This window comes from Schistocerca nitens, chromosome 1 (genome assembly GCF_023898315.1).
Source record: "Schistocerca nitens isolate TAMUIC-IGC-003100 chromosome 1, iqSchNite1.1, whole genome shotgun sequence".
Classification (NCBI taxonomy): domain Eukaryota; kingdom Metazoa; phylum Arthropoda; class Insecta; order Orthoptera; family Acrididae; genus Schistocerca; species Schistocerca nitens.
In genome coordinates this window covers 837,669,069-837,679,983 of record NC_064614.1, presented here as the reverse complement: position 1 = coordinate 837,679,983, position 10,915 = coordinate 837,669,069, and the positions used below count along the sequence as shown (strand labels likewise).

At 43.2% G+C, this 10,915-nt stretch overlaps 1 protein-coding gene across 1 annotated transcript in view; it reads left to right on the top strand.

The window, feature by feature from the left end:
• LOC126263157 (eIF-2-alpha kinase GCN2) overlaps positions 1-10,915 on the top strand; it is a 322,298-nt gene that overhangs the window by 54,973 nt on the left and 256,410 nt on the right. The gene's annotated exons all lie outside the window — the stretch shown is intronic.

The window sequence follows — 10,915 nt, the reverse complement described above, 5'->3', positions numbered from 1 at the left end:
ATACAAGCAGTTCAGTGTAGGATGAAATTCTTACCTGTCACCCACTATCTTGCCAGTTCAGACTAGCACTAAGAGGAAATGGCTGATTGTGCATTAATGGTATATTTTGTCACTGAAAACTGCCATAGCCGTTGAGCGGCATCCACTTACTGTACACGCAAATAATTGTAAGCAACCTACACCATTCCATCTGGTGGTAACTATACAGAATAGAAACACATGTGCAATATACACTCCTGGAAATGGAAAAAAGAACACATTGACACCGGTGTGTCAGACCCACCATACTTGCTCCGGACACTGCGAGAGGGCTGTACAAGCAATGATCACACGCACGGCACAGCGGACACACCAGGAACCGTGGTGTTGGCCATCGAATGGTGCTAGCTGCGCAGCATTTGTGCACCGCCGCCGTCAGTGTCAGCCAGTTTGCCGTGGCATACGGAGCTCCATTGCAGTCTTTAACACTGGTAGCATGCCGCGACAGCGTGGACGTGAACCGTATGTGCAGTTGACGGACTTTGAGCGAGGGCGTATAGTGGACATGCGGGAGGCCGGGTGGACGTACCGCCGAATTGCTCAACACGTGGGGCGTGAGGTCTCCACAGTACATCGATGTTGTCGCCAGTGGTCGGCGGAAGGTGCACGTGCCCGTCGACCTGGGACCGGACCGCAGCGACGCACGGATGCACGCCAAGACCGTAGGATCCTACGCAGTGCCGTAGGGGACCGCACCGCCACTTCCCAGCAAATTAGGGACACTGTTGCTCCTGGGGTATCGGCGAGGACCATTCGCAACCGTCTCCATGAAGCTGGGCTACGGTCCCGCACACCGTTAGGCCGTCTTCCGCTCACGCCCCAACATCGTGCAGCCTGCCTCCAGTAGTGTCGCGACAGGCGTGAATGGAGGGACGAATGGAGACGTGTCGTCTTCAGCGATGAGAGTTGCTTCTGCCTTGGTGCCAATGATGGTCGTATGCGTGTTTGGCGCCGTGCAGGTGAGCGCCACAATCAGGACTGCATACGACTGAGGCACACAGGGCCAACACCCGGCATCATGGTGTGGGGAGCGATCTCCTACACTGGCCGTACACCACTGGTGATCGTCGAGGGGACACTGAATAGTGCACGGTACATCCAAACCGTCATCGAACCCATCGTTCTACCATTCCTAGACCGGCAAGGGAACTTGCTGTTCCAACAGGACAATGCACGTCTGCATGTATCCCGTGCCACCCAACGTGCTCTAGAAGGTGTAAGTCAACTACCCTGGCCAGCAAGATCTCCGGATCTGTCCCCCATTGAGCAATTGAGCATGTTTGGGACTGGATGAAGCGTCGTCTCACGCGGTCTGCACGTCCAGCACGAACGCTGGTCCAACTGAGGTGCCAGGTGGAAATGGCATGGCAAGCCGTTCCACAGGACTACATCCAGCATCTCTACGATCGTTTCCATTGGAGAATAGCAGCCTGCATTGCTGCGAAAGGTGGATATACACTGTACTAGTGCCGACATTGTGCATGCTCTGTTGCCTGTGTCTATGTGCCTGTGGTTCTGTCAGTGTGATCATGTGATGTATCTGACCCCAGGAATGTGTCAATAAAGTTTCCCCTTCCTGGGACAATGAATTCACGGTGTTCTTATTTCAATTTCCACTAGTGTATGATGTAACATACTGTGGGCATTAGTGGGTTAAACGAAGGAAAATCCAGGATGGAATGCAGGATGCGTAGTTGCTCAAAGTCTGGCCTTGACACCCAGATACAGTGGTCATGTGTGGTGTTTGGAAGAGGCTGGGTTGGGGAGGGGGAGGGATAGCAGGGTGTGGGTGGGGTACAGTAAAGTGCTGCTTGTGAGAGCATACAGAGACAAGGTGGAGAGAGAGAGAGAGAGAGAGAGAGAGAGAGAGAGAGTAGGGTAGCTAGATGCAGTTGAATGGGAACAGTGAAGGAGATAGGTGGGTAAGGAACAATGACAAATGAAGGTTGATGCCAGGAGGGTTATGGGAACATAGGATATATTGTAGCGAGAGTTCCCACCTGTGCAGTGTAGAAAAGTTGGTGTTGGTAGGAAGGATCCAGATGGCACAGGCTGTGGAGAACATTGTGAGCCACTCAGCAATCAAGTGGTCCAGCTTTTTCTGGACCACAGTTTGTCGGTGGCCATTCGTGCAGACAGACAAGCTTCTTGGTTGTCATGCCCATATATAAAGCAGCACAGTGGTTGCAGCTTAGTTGTGGATCACATGACTGGTTCCGGAGGTAGCCCTGCCTTCAATGATATAGGTGATGCTTTTGACTGGACTAGGAGTAGGTAGTGGTGAGAGGATGTATGGGACAGATCTTACATCTGGGTCTATTACAGGGATATGAGCCACAGGGGAAGGAGCCGGGAGCAAGGGTCGTATAGGAATGGATGAGGATGTTATGTAGGTTCGGTGGGTGGCAGAATAACATCGTGGTAAGTGTGGGAAGAATAATAGTTATGACATCCCTCATTTCAGGGCATGACAAGAGGTAGTCAAAACCCTGGCAGAGAATGTGATTCAGTTGCTCTAGCCATGGGTGGTACAGAGTCACAGGGGGAATGCTCCTCTGTGGCTGGATGGTGGGACTTCGGGAGATGGGTGATGGGAGGAAAATTCTGTTATCCCTAGCCAGAACCCAGTCCCATTGCTGCACTCATGAGATCACCCCAAATGGCCTCACCATCAATGTACCCACCTCTGGTTGCAACCCCTGCTTCCACAATGGACCCCCATCTGTTCAGATTCCACCAGTCCTTAATCTTCACCAACTTACTCTTGCATGGTTTTAGGGTCAGGCCCAAATTTACTGGAAGTACCTCCTCTCCAACTGTAAAATTCTCCTAATGTGCAATCTCTAATTTCTGGATCACATCTCACATACTGAAACTCTTGACCCTGAGGAACTAGAGCAGCTTGCAAAAAGCCACTTCAAAAAAACTCTCCAACCTGTTCACTTCCTACTACTGCCTTGGATTACAACTACCCGCCACCTGTACAACCACCTCCAAACCTCATGCACATCCTTCGCAGACCTACTACGTGTGCCCCATCTTCAAAAACTCCCTTCCACTGCCATACAGAATCCAGAACCTAGACAGAACCAAAACACAGTCATGAACCTTTCCTCCATTAGCCTTTCTAAAGGCCTCACCTTTTCCCCACTCCCATATTCAATCATGCTGGACTTAAAGGTCTTCTCTCCTTCTTCCACTCCATGCAGCGGAAACACTTTTTAACCAGCAACCCTACCAATCAGATTCAACCAAAGACCAATGTTGAACCCTGCCCGATTCAGCTCTCTCCATCCAGTGGTGATCCACCCCCACAGCCCCAAATCACCCCCTTTTAACTTTCCAGAGCTTGAATCTTGCCTCACTATCATTCACCAAATCCCTCAGCATGCAAGCTAACTTTACATCCACAGAAAGAACTGCAGTCCACCACCTAAAATCTGATCCCGATTTAATAATCTTACTAGATGACAAAGGCTCGACCAGTGTTGCCAATGTTGTTTGAACTGCAAGGATTACCTGGCAGAAGGACTCCGCCAGTTGTCAGATTCACCACCTACAAACACTGCCACAGTGACACCATTCTAGAAATCCAGCAGGATCTCCAGTCTCTCCTCAAATCCTAAACCCCATCCCAGAACCTCGTATCTCTCTTCTCATTCCTACCACTCCCCACACACCTACCTTCTACATGCTTCCTAAAGTTCATAAATCCAACCACCCAGGATGCCCCATTGAGGCCTGTTACTCTATCCCCACTGAGAGAATCTCTGCTCTCATAGACCAACACCTTCAGCCTATACTCACAACCTACCCTCCTATAGAAAAGATACCAACCAGTTCCTCTACCAACTCTTCATGATTGCTGTTCGTTTACCACTTGGTGCCATGCTCATCACTGTTGATGCTACCTCCCTTGACACTAACATCCCTAATGGCCATTGCCTAGCTGCTACTGAACAGTACCTTTCCCAACATCTGATGGATCCCAAACCTACTACCTTCTCCCTCATCACCTTGACCCACTACATGCTCAACCACAATCACTCCTCCTCTGAAGGCATCACCTACAAACAAATCTGGAATGTGGCATTGGCACCTCTACGTGGAACCTACCTATACCAACCTGCACATGGGCCTTTTGGAGGAATCCTTCCTAACTACCCAGAATCCCCAACCCCTCACTTGGTTCACATTTATTGATGACATCTTCATTCTATGGATTGAGGGTGAGGACATCCTATCCATATTTCTCCAGAACCTCAACACCTTCTCCCCTGTTTGCTTTACCTGATCCTCCTCAACCCAACAAACCACTTTCCTCAATGTTGACCTCAATCTCAAAGATGCTACATCAGTACCTCCTTCCATATCAGACACACCAACCACCAGTAATACCTCCACATCAACAGCTGGCACCCTTTCCATACCAAGTAGTCCTTTCCATACAGCCCAGATACCCTTTGGTGTTGCATATGTAGTGACAAACAGTCTCTCTCGAAATGTACCATCACAGACGTTAATTACCCTCCCAACCTTATACAGAAACAGATCTTCCCTGCCTTATCTCTCCAGTCACCTACCACCTCCCAATATCCCACCGTCTGGTCAGAGAGGAGTATTCCCCTTGTGACTCACAAGTAACACTACTCAAATGCCACTCACGATTCCAATACACTTCGAATGTGTTGTAATCTAGATCAAATATGATACATGTATTTTTTATAGGTACTCATATGGCCATTGAGCTAGTGAAAACCATCCCAAAGAAAACACAGTTGTTATCTTTCTGAGCATATATCGTTGAAACAGCTCGAGATATAACAAAAATGTTGAAACTGTGCAATCACATCTTTAAACACTTTGATATATTTCAAAATCCTCCTCTCACTTCACAATTTTTGAAATTTTATGTGTTGTAAATTTAATAGTACATTTAACAACAAATTGAACCATATATGATATGATTACATCCTGAAGTCACAGTAGTCGGATATAAGTTGAAGTACCACTTTATGTGCGCCCCGTCCGCAGCATGATGTTTGTCATACGTGGTGATAGTGATGTTTGCAATTTCATAGTGCAACCATAATGGCTCCTGAAAGATTTGATTGAAACAATAAGGTCTCACTCTCTGTCGAGTCCAGGAATAATCAGTGTGGAGGTGGCGAGAGGCTATTCCCGTTGTTTTGTTGTTCTCCCTCCCCTTGTGGACTTTGCTTTATTTGTTTCGTTGTTTGTTTGATTTTGAATATTACATTTCACATCTACTTTGTTATTTTACAGTGTTGCATTATCTTTGATAGTCAGTGCAATAATGAGGGTACATTGTATTATCCATTGCAAAGATGTGCTGCATACATATACACAAAGTGCACCACACAATCTGATTATTGCACAATTTACAGCATTTATCACAATTTTTAAAACAAAAATTAACAGGTGGTTCACAGTTATCAGATTTTTCTAAGATGTATCTGCTCTTGAACCACGCATACCTAAACATGTTCACAAATCGAAGTGATGAAAACTGATTATGAATCAAAGATTGAATTTTCATGATATTATTCCTCAGGTGCATATTTACATCAGAGAACTGTTATAGGAAATTCTTTCACGGTCTGAATATGTAAACATAAAGTGGCTGGATTGTGCCAGTTCCTGCAGGAATCATCATAATTTTTACAACCTTACTACCTTCATCTATGTTGTTAAATTTCTTTTCCATTTGTTCTATTCAGGAACCCAAACACAGATCATTCACCAACACTAGGTAAGTAAACATCCACGAACCATTTAATTTATCAGGTGTTGAAGCAAATGCACCAATATTATCACTTTTGTACCTAGTTAGTAGAACAATGGATCCAAACTGGCCACCTGTTTCCTGCAGGACTAAGAGCAAAGGGGATTGTAAAACACCAATTGCAGATAGGATTGGTTGAATTGTGTAGCTTAACGAATTCAATGATTGAGCGAAACATTCAATTTTTAGTTTTCCTGCATGTGTCCCCTGTTTAAACACAGATTGGTCCAAATTGTAAACATTGTCCTCTCCTAATGATGCAGTATTTGATGTTATGTTTGCCACAAATGCATTAGTGTGTTCTACTGATTATTCTGTATTGGTTTTTGAGTAACAAATATATTAATCTTTTTGGAAATAATTCAATGCCTTACTTTAAAATGGTGAACCCATTTCACAGATGCCATGAATAGGTGGCATGACAGATTAATTTCACATCTCTCCCTCAAAGCCCATTGTTTCAGATCCAAGATATGAATAGGTAGTGATTTATTGCATTCTTTCTGTAATTGTTGCAATAAGTATTTGGAAATCTGTAATAATTTGTCGCTTCGTGTGTCATCTTCAGTGACTTGTTTTTCCTGTCTATATAGTGATTTTGTATCCTTAACCTTTCGGAAATTATGTTGGACTTTTTAAACTCTTTATTTCCAAGCCAAAACATAACTGTCTCTTTTTTTATATTCCAAATCAGTCACCATTTTACTCTTCGTTCTGTCTTCCACAACATCCTCATAATCCTCTTCAAACACCTCTTTCACAGTGAGCCTCAGGAAATACGGTGTTGTCATCATAGGTCAAAGTACTTTATCTGTCTACAAATACATCATTGTCGATGGACTCCTTAATCAGATTCACTAAATGTAATGCGAATGATATTTCCTTGTTGGTAATGATAGAGTCAACATCGTACTGCGGACGATCGAAGCTTTTGTGTAATAGGTGTAATACATTCTTTGGATACATCATGCTGTATTCGGAATCACGTATATACACTCAGTCTGTTACATTCTCTATATGCTATTCAATTTGAATCCAACACTCAGTCCACAAATTCCGGCTACCTGTTTATAGAAACGATGATCACCAAATGACAGTATCAGCACCTGTACGCATGCAGTTGAAGTTCATGCATACATTATTGCATACCTATCCTACTGTTCAGCCATCCAGCACTTGCTCTTCATCATGTTTCTGTTGAGCAATTTGGTGTCCATACCCACCCTGCCACATGACGTGTATTTGTGTGAACCTGAGGCAGCCATGGACTTGCTTACGAACGTCTAGACTGAGGGCATCGGGCTCTTGTCACCACCCTCCCCCCATAGTACAGTCGCAATATAGGTCTCAATATACACATGGCCTGAATAAGTCCATATTAATGCCTCCTAAATGCTCATAGTTACTGCAGGTTTTGTAATAATTTATAGACTAGATTGCTCTTTCCTGTAAATACCCTGTTCTGACAATCTTTCGCAAATATATGGAATAAGGAAACAGAGATATACACTGTATGATGTTTCTGTTGAAACAACCAGCATAATCCAGCCACTTGATGTTAACACAGTCAGACCATGGAAGAATTTTCTAAAACAGTTCTCTGATGTAATCCTACTGTATGGCTATGATGTAAATTTGCACCTGAGGAATAATATCCTCAGAATTCAATCTTTGATCCATAATCAGTTTTTATCCCCTCAATTTGTGAACAGGTATTTGTGGTCCAAGAGTGGATACGTCACAAAAAAGCCTTATAAATGTTAACCTCCTCTTAATTATTGCTTTAAACATAGTGATACATCCTCACTTAAAACTTCCGGGCTGATAGGCCGTGGTCAAAGTATAAAACTCTCCTGACGTTTCGTCTCCGACTGCGGGAGACATCCTCGGAGGTAAAGCGGCGAACTGTATCCGAGGATGTCTCCTGCAGTCGGAGACGAAACGTCAGGAGACAGTTTTATACTTCGACCACGGCCTATCAGCCCGGAAGTTTTAAGTGAGGACAATACCGGCCGTGAAAGTTTACATTGTATGATAGTGATACATGTTGTAAACTGTGCAATAATATTGCAATAATCAGATGTGTGTGGTACACATTGTGTATGTGTGTGCAGCATTTCTTTGCAATGGATAATACAACGTCCCCTCATTGTTGCACTGACTATCAAAGATAATGCAACCAAACGAAATACTATAAAATAACAAAGTAAATGTCAATCATAATATCCAAAACCAAACAGCCAAAGAAATGAAACAAAAGAAACAACAAGCAAATAAAACAAAAACTATGAAAAAAACAAAATTGGAATGGCACCTTGCCACCTCCACATTGATAATTCCCAGAATTGACAGCGCGCAAGATGTTATTGTTCAATTAAAACCTTCAGGAGCCCATATTTTAGGATTGCAGTGTTAAATTGCAAACAAGACTATCACCATGTTTGATAAGAATCAAACTGTGGACAGAACGCGCATATAGTGGTATATAGGGGTATATATATCTGAGTATTGTGACTTGGGGATGTAACTTTATCATATATCGTTCAATTTGTTGTTAAATGAATTATTAGATTTACTAAACATAAAATTTCAAAAATTGTGAGGTGGGAAGAGGATTTTGAAATATATTAAAATGTTTAAAGATGTGATTGCATCATGGAAATTACGTTTCAACATTTTTGTTATATCTTGAACTGTTTCAACAATATATGCTCAGAAAGATAACAACTGCATTTTCCTCAGGTGGGTTTTGACCTCTTCAGTGATTGTATGGCCATGTATAAAAAAAGAAATCTCTCTCATATTCTGACCTAGACTCCAATGTGTTAGAAGTGTGTTGGAATCGGTGAGTGGGACTTGGGTAGTGTTACTTGTCAGTTTCGTACAGGACTGGAGCAGCTGAGTCACATTCTTCACCAGGTTTCAACTACCTCTTGTCATGCCTTGAAATGAGAAGTGTCCTAACCTTCCCAACGAACCTACACTATACCTTCATGCATCCCTACACAAACCCTGCTTCCAACCCCTTGGCTCATGGCTTATATCCCTGTAACAGACCTAGATGCAAGACTTGTCCTGAACATTCTCCTATCACCATTTACTCCAGTCCAGTCATAAACATCACCTATCCCATCATAGGCAGGGCTACCTGTGAAACCAGTCACGTGATCTACATGCTAAGCTGCAACCACTGTGCTGCATTCTACGTGGGCCTGATTACCAAGAAGCTTGCTGTCAGCATGAATGGCCACCAATAAACAGCTGGACCACACAGTTGCTGAACACACTGCCTAATACAACATTCTTCACTTCACATTCTTCACTTCAATGACTGCTTCACAGCATGTCACCTGGATCCTTCCTACCTTTCTGGCCTCAACCTTGGTAGTCATTGTCCTTCACCTACCTATCCCCTTCCTTGCCCCCACTCCAGCACTACACAGCCTTCTATTCCACCAGCGGACCTGCAATCTTTTTACTTCCCTTCTTTTTTGCTACCCCGCCCACCCCTCCCCATCTGCCTTCCATCTTGTCTCCCGACTGCACCTAGCAGCCCTACCATCTCTCCCTCTCATCCCTATATGCTCTCACAAGCAGCACTTTCTGTACCCTCCCCGTACCCCATTATCCCTCCCTCTCCCTACCCCAACCTCCTCCTTACCCCACTACTCAGTTGGCTTCTGCCATCAAGTGCAGTTGCTCGCAATCTGGCCTCAGCAGCCAGAGACAGTTTTGGTGTGTGTGAGCTGTGTTTGTGTGAATTTGTTTGTGTATGTTGTGTAATTCAGATGGAGGCCTTCTGGTCGAAATCTTACTTTTTCAGTGGTCTTTTCATTGTGCCTCTCTGTGATTCAACATCTTCACTATATGGTGAGTAGCAATTTATCCTTTTCATAATATTGTCATTATCCATTCTGGATTTTCCTTTTTTAAATTATAAACAATCACTTAAAGCATATTAGGTTTCTGTTTGTTAAATATTGTGACATATCTATTGTGTTCTCTTAATTAGTGAATGGTGGATATACAGATGGTTGTTAAGCTTGTTATCATTGGCCTGCCATTTCTTCCTCCTGCTGCCATATTGGAAGAAGCTATGTGGTCTCTTGTTTTTCCTTTAAAATAAAAATAAGAGATTTTCTTATGTTCTGTGACACTTAGAAACAAATTAGAGCTATCAGCAAGAGTAATTGTTGATGTGAAGTAAACTGATCATTGGGGATACGTAATAAAGAAGAACAGTGTGTGTATTTTCATTATATACCTGAGTTCAAGAAGTTAAAGAGAGGAGAGAGAGAGTGAATGAGCAAAAAGGTTACTAGCTGTCACAGTCCACACAGACAGACCAATGATACCATCGATATGGCAGAGAGGTACTCCTTGAGAAATGGATGAGTAATTGATGGTGTCACCAACAGTGCAAAAACATAAACACAACGAAAACCAGCAAACTAACAGGTACCAGTAGGGATTTTTGGTCGGGCATGGTCTTGTTATTAATGCCTTTAAACGTGTTAAAAACTTTAAAATATCAAACCACATTTAAAAAACAGGTGTTTTTTTTCAGATGTGTGAGTGTAATATGGCTCAGTAGTAAAGTGCCAGATTATAAATCCATAAATCCAAATGTCTCTGGTTCAATCCATGGTCAATCCTAGGATTTTTGTGGGTCACTTATCACTTCTTTTGGCAGTGTTTGTTGTTGCGAAAAATGCCGAGGTGCACTGTGGTCCGGAATCTACTGTAGGTCCTCCTGTAACTGGCTATGTAAGTCAGTTGAAAGGTCGGAGAAAGACTGACAAACCATCTCCTACCGGACCATGTCTGGTAAGGGACAGTGGCATTCCAAAAAAAATCTTTAGTATTTTCAGACAAGAGTGTTCAAAACAGAATAGAGTACCATAATTTTTACAGGATTAAACTTCTACTCATCGATAACCATTGTTTTTTTAGTTCTGCTTATAAAAGAGATACTGTCTTGGATTGTAGCCTTTTTGCATAATATTTCACCTTTGTCCATTATAATTTGAACAGAAAACAGAAGACTCCTTCAGAGAAAGCTTTCAGAAT